General features: G+C 46.8%; 1 non-coding gene across 1 annotated transcript; it reads right to left on the bottom strand.

Moving 5' to 3' along the window:
* Positions 1–589: 589 nt before the first annotated feature.
* Positions 590–664, bottom strand: Trnap-cgg (transfer RNA proline (anticodon CGG)). Its single transcript has one exon. It is a non-coding gene; the product is annotated as a tRNA-Pro (tRNA).
* Positions 665–10,916: the final 10,252 nt, after the last annotated feature.

Here is a 10,916-nt window from a genome sequence, read left to right as displayed (position 1 = left end):
ACTGTGCTCCCAACGTACGTTCTAAGAAAGTTCTTCCTCTCAGTTGTATCAAGCATATAAACAGCATCAGACAAAACAAAGGAAAACTGGAACACCTTTATTAGATAATAGTTCATCATTAACAGTTAGTTACGATTCTTAAGCCGTGCTGACCGGTAGTCCTATGACTCGAAGTCTGAATCCTATTACAATCTTTCCCCCACCCCTTCCTTCTCCACCAGCAGGGACAAACACTTATCAAAGCACCAAATTCGTCCACATCATGCGGATCACTTTACGTCAAGCATGATTTCGTGTGAGGTCTGAGAACATCTCACTAAGCTCATGACCGAGAAATTTGCCTAAACGTTACCTACACAGTTACTCATCTGTTAGCCCGAAACATTTCACCTGTGAAAATCTTACATATAATACTGTGGTTTGACGTCAGGTTTCATGTAAAGACAAATCTTATAGTCTCTAGAACTGTGAGTGCTCTGTCGTCTTACCGCACTCCAATAGCACTGAGACAGTTCCTGTAACTGTTTCCATAAGTAACAATGAAACAGAAAACAGTGGTGACTGAAACTTCCTGGCAGAGTAAAACTGTGTGCCCGACCGAGACTCGAACTCGGGACCTTTGCCTTCCGCGGGCAAGCGCTCTACCAACTGAGCTACCGAAGCACGACTCACGTCTGGTACTCACAGCTTTACTTCTGCCGGTATCTCGTCTCCTACCTTCCAAACTTTACAGAAGCTCTCCTGCGAAACTTGCAGAACTAGCACACCTGAAAGAAAGGATACTGCGGAGACATGGCTTAGCCACAGCCTGGGGGATGTTTCCTGAATGAAATTTTCACTCTGCAGCGGAGTGTGCGCTGATATGAAACTTCCTGGCAGATTAAAACTGTGTGCCCGACCGAGACTCGAACTCGGGACCTTTGCCTTCATTCTGGGAACAGTGGTGACTGTTTTCAGTCATAATAAACTGAGAAAAAAACACTCATTTTACATACATTATGAGCACCGATCTACTATCGATATAAAGCCGTCCAGGTGATAGCGGCTTCACCTGGCGAGGAATGACATCCAGTCAGACGCACGCACGGTGCATGTAGTATCAGTGATGACACAGTGCGTATGAAGAATTGAGAAGACGCGCGATCTATCTGAGTTAGACAGTGGGCAGTTCGTGATGGCCTCTAGGATGAGCACGACCATTTCGGTAACTGCACGACCTGTCGTGAGTTCGTGGCCTGCTGCGGTGAATCTCTTCAACACGTGGCAAAACCGAGCTGAAACCAGGACAAGACGTCTTGGGATTGAGCGGCCACCAATCATTGGAGATGTGGGACATCGTAGGATGGGCGGGCTGTGCGACCTGTGGCACTGCTGACATCAGATTTTAATACTGGGCAGAGGAAAAGTGTGTCTGAACGCACAGTGCACAGAACACTCCTAACGGTGGATCACCACAGCCGATGACCCGCGCATGTGCCAATGTCAACACCACGACATCGGCAACTGAAATGGGTGTGTGACCAAAAGCTCTGGACGTTGGCGCAGTGGGAGAGCGTTGAATGGTCTTATTAATTCCGATGCTTACTTCATGCCGATGAGAGGGCACGAATCTGTCGTCTTCCAAGAGTACGACTCCTTGACACCTGTACTGCAGGGCAGAAACAAGCTGGCGGCGGCTGCAGTATGCTCTGGGGAACATTCACGTGGGCATCTGTATGTTCAGTGGAGCTAGTGCAAGGTAAAGGTTGCAGACTACGCACACACTTTCATGATAATCAAGTTTCCTAACGACAGTGTCATTTTTCAACAGGATAACGCGCGATGACACAAGGCCAGATGTGTGATGAAGTAGATTGAGGAACACAGTTGCGAGTTGCTGTTGATGTGCTGGCTCCCCAACTCACCAGAACTGAATGAAAACGAACATGTCAGGAATGTGATTGAAAGTAGCGTCAGAGTTCATCGACCCCCTTCCTCGAAATTACGGGAATTAAGTGACTTTTACGTGCAGATGTGGTGCCAACACCCTCCAGCCATTTACAAAGCCGTCATTGTTTCCAAGTTACGTCGCGTTGACGCTGTTATCCTTGTAAAAGGTGGACATACCGGTTGTTAGGTAGGTGGTCATAATGTTCTGGCTGATGAATGCAGATCATGGATACCAAGAGCAAGTTTTAAGTGGTTTAAGGCCCACAAATGGCGTCTTCTCAATTTTCCTACGAGCTGTTTGCCAAAATTTACATGATAATAAAGATATAATTGTAATGAATTTCATTTGTAGCATGACTGAAAATATCATTTACATTACGTAAATAGAGTTGACTCAATTTCATTAACTAGTCGGATTACTAGCAGCTCTTTGGTGGCAGACGTTATAAGAGACGCGTTGTGCGTCACAGAGATATTTACTACTTAGATACTGTTAATTTCTATAAACTCGAATAATTTAGTAACACCCATAATCCTTCTTTAATCGTTATGCTCTTCCCAAAAGTAAGAGTAATTTTCTACTTTATGTTTGGTACAAGTGCATTTGACAGCTAATTCCTTCCTCTCCATTATAATAATCTCGAAAAGGACGTCACATGTTCGTTATTACATAGAAGCAATAAAAGTGCAGACGATGTTAATCGATTGTAATAAAGCCACACACATGCTGCACGCATAATGTCACTACTTGTGTGTTCCTGTTTCAATGTTACTTCGTTAATGTCAAAATGTGAAAACTTAAACAGAATTGAGTGATTACCTTTGCAATTTTCGGTCGCTGCTTCAAACGGTGAATTCGTGTGAGACTGCAACCACATGGACACTGCACATATCAGTTTCATATCAGAGATCTCCACTAATGCTGCCACAGTACCTCAGGTACAGAAACACAGCTGTCCAGACTACGTGAGCATTTCAGCACATCTGTTAGCCGCATCGTCCCATGTGTCACGAGTCAGCTAATTGGACTCAGGCAGCGAGACTGTGCCTGTGACTCACACCCCCCCAGCTGAGATAAGTGTCCGTGAGGCATGTGCGTATGTTCCTGTGTGTGTGTGTGTGTTTGTGTGTGAGAGAGAGAGAGAGAGAGGCATTAATCAGAGCAGCCGCGGCGGCCAGATTGGGCGCACCTGTTGGCCAGCTAGCACGTTAAAATCCCCCCCCCCCTAACTCCCCCAAGCTACTCCCCATCCCTCTAGCGTCATTCTAGCAAATCTCTGCAAACTGCGCTATGGCCATTTAACATACACTTTCAATATCAAAAGCACGAGAAACACTAGAATCACATGTACATATGCATACGTGGTTACTGTAAAGAGTTCCCAAGTGCTGTGATAAATTCCCTTACCGAAGAAAAGGACATTGCGTTTCAACATACATTTGAAAATACGAGGTACCGTTTCAATTTATGCTTTCTTTTACAATGCTGACATAGTCAAGTTGTAGAGTGCAGTATCTAATTACTCAATTTAAATGTTGCTACCCTAGATCGCAAAATATTGTTCAGGTAACTGGTTTCGTTTGATGCACAATAGTTTTCACACCTGTAAACAATAGAAGGTACAGTTCTTAGTCGTGATCTGTGTTAGGTATAGAAGTAAAGGCGAACAAAAAAGATTAAAAGTGGGCGTACCAAAAAAATCTTAGAACAGGCAACTCAAGTGGGATATAGTCATGAAATGTCACTGCTAAAGTTGTGAGTGTGTCTATCTTAAAAAAGACAACCACCAACCTGCTAGAGGACATGAAGACTAGCTCGTTTACATGATTGAATAAATTGTATATTATAGTTACACGTGTGGCTGCTGAGTAGTATGATAGAATGCTTGTGGCCAAGCGGTTCTAGGCACTTTAGTGCGGAACCGCGCTGCTGCTACGGTCACCGGTTCGAATCCTGCCACGGGCATGGTTGTGTGTGCTGTCCTTAGGTTAGGTAGGTTGAAGTAGTTCTAAGTCTAGGGGACTGATGACCTCAGAGGTTAAGTCCCATAGTGCTCAGAGATATTTTTGACTGAATGATTAATATAGATGATGAAAGGAAACAACGTACACACTATTTAACAATGGAGTTACAAGATAATCTAAATGAGTAATTTCATGACCTTCTTCGCTATGTAAAATAATATACAGTTAAAGGGGTAAATATGTTCAAACACGAATAGTACTGAAAAACAAGATAGAAAATATAACGCTTCTTCACAGTATTTTTTAAGTGTGCAGATGTCGATAGCTTCCATTATCTTCATTTAGCCTTTTGCCACGTTGTTCCTCTGCATAGGCGCCGGCCAGATGCGGTCTCCTACGTGAGTGAATGATACCGAAGCTGAAGTGCAATGGTGGAGTCCTGTCGAGTGCCGAGGCCATAACGAGACATTATTCAATTAACGGTCATTTATCTCCGAGAGGTTTCCAAACACTGCCCTCTTCCTAGCGTGGCCTGCTGGCTGCCATGATGAACTCGTTTTGAACGGAGCTGCAGGGTAGCGTCTCAGCGATCGGCGACGGATCTGCAAGCGCAGGCCTCTGGCGTTGTGTGAGGTCAGTAGTGCAGCCCTTTCGTAGGAGCCTATCGTGACCAGAACGTTGCCACAGCCTGGCGTGTATGTGGATGTCTGTGGGAGCCTCAGCACACTCGTCGAGTGAAGGACCGCTCAGGTCCAGCCCCAATATCTGCCTTCCCCTGTTGTGTCGAGAAGGCATCTAAGTGGTAGACGCAATAGCGAGACAAAGGACAGCCACGTAGGCGATTCCAGAATACAGCCGGCAAAGCACTACTTGTTCTGCTAAGGAGAGTTGGCACAGACGCCCTGCCTCCCAAGTTGAACAGTTCACAGACAGGCAAACCGATTCGTCATCCACAAAAGATCGGACCGACTCACATCTTCGGGTAGTCACAACTGTGACCAGCAGAAATGCCAATTTCTGAGTTGAAGTTCTCTTCCTATCCGTAAAGCTACAGAATCGTAGCAAAGAACACCAAGTCGGCAGGGTCTGGTGATACTCATCCTGCAACCATTGGAGCTGGCGTTCCATCAGCGTGAATGATGCAGATGGAGTGACCAGACTGAGGGTGAGTGCATGGTAGATTAAGGTTTCATAGCTGTCAGTGATCTGATTCCTTCCATTTCCTGAGCCTTAAACACTCTTGGTTAGTCCAGTGTTTAATTTCAGGCCTTCAGAGCGTTCCTCTACACAACGTTTGCAGCCTGCAAGGCGTTCGTGCGTCATCCTAGTGTGAAGTAATTATATGTAGCTCCACCACAGAAGAGCATTTTCTCTGCTCTGCTCCATGTTCTATATGCCGAATCAGGTGTTCTTGCCGTTCTCTGTTGTATGCTGTGAGGCAATGAACTCAGCAACTGTTTGTATTTTAGTTCTTAAGACTGCTGACGTTGATTACGTTATCGTTTCGTGCTCAACGGCCCTGCTGCACTTGGCATCGTCCCAACAAAACTTCACTCCAACACTTACCTACTATTCCGCTGTACAACATCCGCTACACGCAACTTAATCAAGGAATCTGTTGAAATACACTCCTGGAAATGGAAAAAAGAACACATTGACACCGGTGTGTCAGACCCACCATACTTGCTCCGGACATTGCGAGAGGGCTGTACAAGCAATGATCACACGCACGGCACAGCGGACACACCAGGAACCGCGGTGTTGGCCGTCGAATGGCGCTAGCTGCGCAGCATTTGTGCACCGCCGCCGTCAGTGTCAGCCAGTTTGCCGTGGCATACGGAGCTCCATCGCAGTCTTTAACACTGGTAGCATGCCGCGACAGCGTGGACGTGAACCGTATGTGCAGTTGACGGACTTTGAGCGAGGGCGTATAGTGGGCATGCGGGAGGCCGGGTGGACGTACCGCCGAATTGCTCAACACGTGGGGCGTGAGGTCTCCACAGTACATCGATGTTGTCGCCAGTGGTCGGCGGAAGGTGCACGTGCCCGTCGACCTGGGACCGGACCGCAGCGACGCACGGATGCACGCCAAGACCGTAGGATCCTACGCAGTGCCGTAGGGGACCGCACCGCCACTTCCCAGCAAATTAGGGACACTGTTGCTCCTGGGGTATCGGCGAGGACCATTCGCAACCGTCTCCATGAAGCTGGGCTACGGTCCCGCACACCGTTAGGCCGTCTTCCGCTCACGCCCCAACATCGTGCAGCCCGCCTCCAGTGGTGTCGTGACAGGCGTGAATGGAGGGACGAATGGGGACGTGTCGTCTTCAGCGATGAGAGTCGCTTCTGCCTTGGTGCTAATGATGGTCGTATGCGTGTTTGGCGCCGTGCAGGTGAGCGCCACAATCAGGACTGCATACGACCGAGGCACACAGGGCCAACACCCGGCATCATGGTGTGGGGAGCGATCTCCTACACTGGCCGTACACCACTGGTGATCGTCGAGGGGACACTGAATAGTGCACGGTACATCCAAACCGTCATCGAACCCATCGTTCTACCATTCCTAGACCGGCAAGGGAACTTGCTGTTCCAACAGGACAATGCACTTCCGCATGTATCCCGTGCCACCCAACGTGCTCTAAAAGGTGTAAGTCAACTACCCTGGCCAGCAAGATCTCCAGATCTGTCCCCCATTGAGCATGTTTGGGACTAGATGAAGCGTCGTCTCACGCGGTCTGCACGTCTGCACGTCCAGCACGAACGCTGGTCCAACTGAGGCGCCAGGTGGAAATGGCATGGCAAGCCGTTCCACAGGACTACATCCAGCATCTCTACGATCGTCTCCATGGGAGAATAGCAGCCTGCATTGCTGCGAAAGGTGGATATACACTGTACTAGTGCCAACATTGTGCATGCTCTGTTGCCTGTGTCTATGTGCCTGTGGTTCTGTCAGTGTGATCATGTGATGGATCTGACCCCAGGAATGTGTCAATAAAGTTTCCCCTTCCTGGGACAATGAATTCACGGTGTTCTTATTTCAATTTCCAGGAGTGTAAAAGTTTGCTGAGGATGAGAAACGCATCGTCTTGAAACAGTGGAGTGGGTGTCCGGAGTCGAACTGGGCCCGACGCGAACAATACTTCACGCTACGGTTTGAGTCCAGACAGTAGGTACGCATAAAATGCATAGATCACAGCAACTAAAGATGACGACTGGATCAGTCGCTCGAATATCGTTTCTTGGAGCCAACAATTTGGCGAAATATCCAAAAACATACCATCAGTCATGACGATAAAACGTAAGAGACGTACAATTTTTAATTTCAGACCCTGCAGTGTCAGGTATCGTCATATCCAAAAGTGCGTGCGTGTGTGTGTGTGTGTGTGTGAGTGTGTGTGTGTGTGTGTGAGCGCGCGTGAGAGAGAGAGAGAGAGAGAGAGTGAGAGAGAGAGAGAGAGAGAGAGAGACCGACTTAGTAAAGCTAACTGACACGTAAATTAAAAAAAAAAAGTCATACGACACAGAATTTCATAAATTCGGCGTAACCAAAAGAAGTGATTTGCGTATCTAATATTTGTGGGCAGCATATGGAGGTGATCGTTCGTGACAGGAATAGGTTACTTGAAACATGGGTTAGTCTTTTTCGTGCAGTGCCCAGCTGTGCAGTGAGGCACTTTCATCGTTTGCGAATGCATAAATTCCTAATACAAAAGCTAGGCTAATTGGTAAAATGTTCATGTAAAAATCCATACTCCCTTCATACATAACATTCTACCAGTTAGGTAACGCGTCGCAACACTATGACTTATAGCAGCAGTCGGCAGTCCACATTTTCTCAGCATTTGAAACCTAATTAGCATATAGAGTACTTCTGTTCATCACTGCTATTTCTCAAATCGTGGCTCAGTAGCCGACCGCAGTAGAAAGCTATTAAATATTCTGACGTTATGTTCTCCACATCAGTGTGGGCATCTTGAATACCCTGTTAAAGTTTCGCAGCACCTGCATTACTTCAGTGCCTAACACTTTATGGACATCCTCTTGATATACGATGCACATACATGTGATTCAACTGCCCCTACAGATGTCGTTTCATGCAACCTCAAAATTCTGTATCTGGCCTCCTAAAACCTCGTGTGAATTTTTCATTTTCTCTCACTCGCAATGGACAAACTGTTAGTCCTACAGACAAAATAAGCAGGACCTTTTTGTAGGAGATTTAATGAAGTTAAATTTTGTACTGGGATTCATTTTAGCTAGAGGCCATAGATTTCGTGTTGTTCAAGAAAAACGTACAAAAGTAACATTCAAACAGACCCCAACTCCCACACCCATACACTTGATATGGCACCTCCTCCTGCCACTGTACAAAAATTTCCGTTTGTACGAAGTATTTTCCCCACTCGGCCCTTCGTTGACTGGCATTATTATGTCACCTTCGCAGTTAGACATATACAGATTTTAAAAGTGACGTTTGTGTAAATTTAAAATAATGATTTTGTGAATTTTAACGGCATAAAATAATTGAATCATTGCATTCATCAGGCTTTCTGACATTGAAACTACTGTTTATGGAAGGGTTCAGTTTGAATAGAATTGTCAACGTAATTAGTTTTAATGTAATGTTTACAAAAGTGGTTTTTTTCATTATCCTCATTGGTATGTTTAAATGCATAATGGTAACAAAACTGCCGTATTTCTAATGTCATAATAGCAAAATTAATAGAGACCAAAAAAGGTGGAGTAATGGGAATTTCCAGATCACTTTTGTATGCTATACCCGAATAACTCTAAAACCGTTGCCTCCAGCTGAAATGTATCCAAGAACAAAATTAAATACATTTAATTTCCTACAAGCATGCCACATTCATTTTTCGGTGGGACTCTACTGTTCGTGATCTATATTAAAGGCATAGGAGACAATCTGAGCAGCCGTCTTACATTGTTTGCAGATGATGCTGCCATTTACCGTCTTGTAAAGTCATCAGATGATCGAAACGACTTGCAAAATGATATCGATAAGATACCTGTATGGTGCGAAAAATGGCAATTTACCCTGAATAAAGAAAAGTGCGAAGTTATTCACATGAGTACTAAAAGAAATCAGCTAAATTTCGATTACGCGATAAGTTCAAAAATGGTTCAAATGGCTCTGAGCACTATGGGACTTAACTTCTGAGGTCATGAGTCCGCTAGAACTTAGAACTACGTGAACTTAACTATCCTAAGTACCTCACAGACATCCATGCCCGAGGCAGGATTCGAACCTGCGACCGTAGCGGTCATGTGGTTCCAGACTATAGCGCCTAGAACCGCTCGGCCACCATGGCCGGCTACGCAATAAGTCACACAAATCTGAGGGCTGTAAATTCAACAAAATACTTAGGGATTACAATTACAAATAACCTACATTGGAACGAAAAAATGGTTCACATGGCTCTGAGAACTATGGGACTTAACATCTGTCATCATCAGTCCCCTAGAACTTACAACTACTTAAACCTAACTAACCTAAGGACATCACACACATCCATGCCCGGGGCAGGATTCGAACCTGCGGCCGTAGCAGTCACGCGGTTCCGGACTGAAGCGCCTAGAACCGCATGGCCACCGCGGCCGGCAATTGGAACGATCACAGATAATATTGTTGGTATAGTAAACCAAAGACTGCGATTCATTGGTAGAACACTTCGAAGGTGCAACAGGTCTACCAAAGAGACACTACAGTTATCCGTCCTACTCTTGAGTACTGCTATGCGGTGTGGGATCCGTATTAGGTGGGACTGACGGATGACATCGAAAAAGTACAGAGAAGGGCAGCTCGTTTTTTATCATCGAGAAATACGGGAGATAGTGTCACAGACATGATACGTGAATTGGAGTGGCAATCATTAAAACAAAGGCGTTTTTCGTTTCGAGGGGATCTTCTCATGAAATTTTAATCACCAGTTTACTCCTCCGATTGCGAAAACATTCTGTTGGCACCCACCTACATAGGGAGAAATGATCATCACGATAAAATAAGAGAAATGAGGGCTCGCAGGGAAAAATTTAAGTGCTCGTTTTTCCCGTGTGCCGTTAGAGAGTGGAAAGGTAGAAATACAGCATGAAGGTGGTCCACTGAACCTTCTGCCAGGCACTTTATTGCGAATAGCAGAGTAATCATGTAGGTGTAGATGTAGATGTAATACATTATACGTAGGGAGCGAGAGACTATGAAAACCTCCCGTGTGCTTTCTGAAGGCGATGCTGGTTGCATAAAATCCATCGTTAGGGGCAACTGAATCCCCGTGAACAGCGACCACAACGGACATCACCACGCGCTGTCCTGTTCTGGCCGGACTCGGACCACCGAGTGACAGCGGCGACGCCAGTGGGTAGGCACGTCATCGGCAGTGACCGATCGGCTTGCAGCCCGTTCCGATGTCAAAGTGGGCGCCGCCGCCGCCGCCTAACCAGCCAAATTATCATTAGCGGAAGGCTCGGCGCGGCCTCCCCTTTGCCAGTGTCCGCAGGGCCGTTACGTTAACGTGGCGCCGGCCGCCGCCTATTAGCTGCGACATCAAATAACCGCCGAGGCTCCCCTTCCAGTTCCAGCTCCAGAGCTGGAGGCAGGCCTTTCGGTCAGGCGTCCCTGCCTGTCATACGCCGTACTTCGTGCCCTCAGAGCCCTCTTGGCGCGTCACGCAACCCTTCGACCAGAGCAGCGGGGCGTGCTTGGCGCTAATTAATTACTATCTCCTGTCTGGGGTATACGCTGAAAGCTGCGTCCGAAGGAGCCTGGGCGACTCTTGGGACTGCACCGCTTCATCGCCCCCACTCGAGGATGTAGAATACACGGAGGTGGCAAGTACCGCGCCTCACACTGAATTGTGCCTTTTTAGTAATTATTTTCATTTGCTCCTATACCAGGGCTTCACAACATACGTGCTCGCGGAGCAAGCTGTGAGCAGCAAGGCGCGAGCACGGAGCAGCGCGAGCACGCTACCCCCACTACCGGACCAGAGCGAAGAGGGGGG

Source organism: Schistocerca cancellata, chromosome 5, assembly GCF_023864275.1.
Source record: "Schistocerca cancellata isolate TAMUIC-IGC-003103 chromosome 5, iqSchCanc2.1, whole genome shotgun sequence".
Taxonomy (NCBI): domain Eukaryota; kingdom Metazoa; phylum Arthropoda; class Insecta; order Orthoptera; family Acrididae; genus Schistocerca; species Schistocerca cancellata.
Note: the sequence above shows the minus strand (reverse complement) of the source record. Positions and strands in the feature narration are given on the sequence as shown.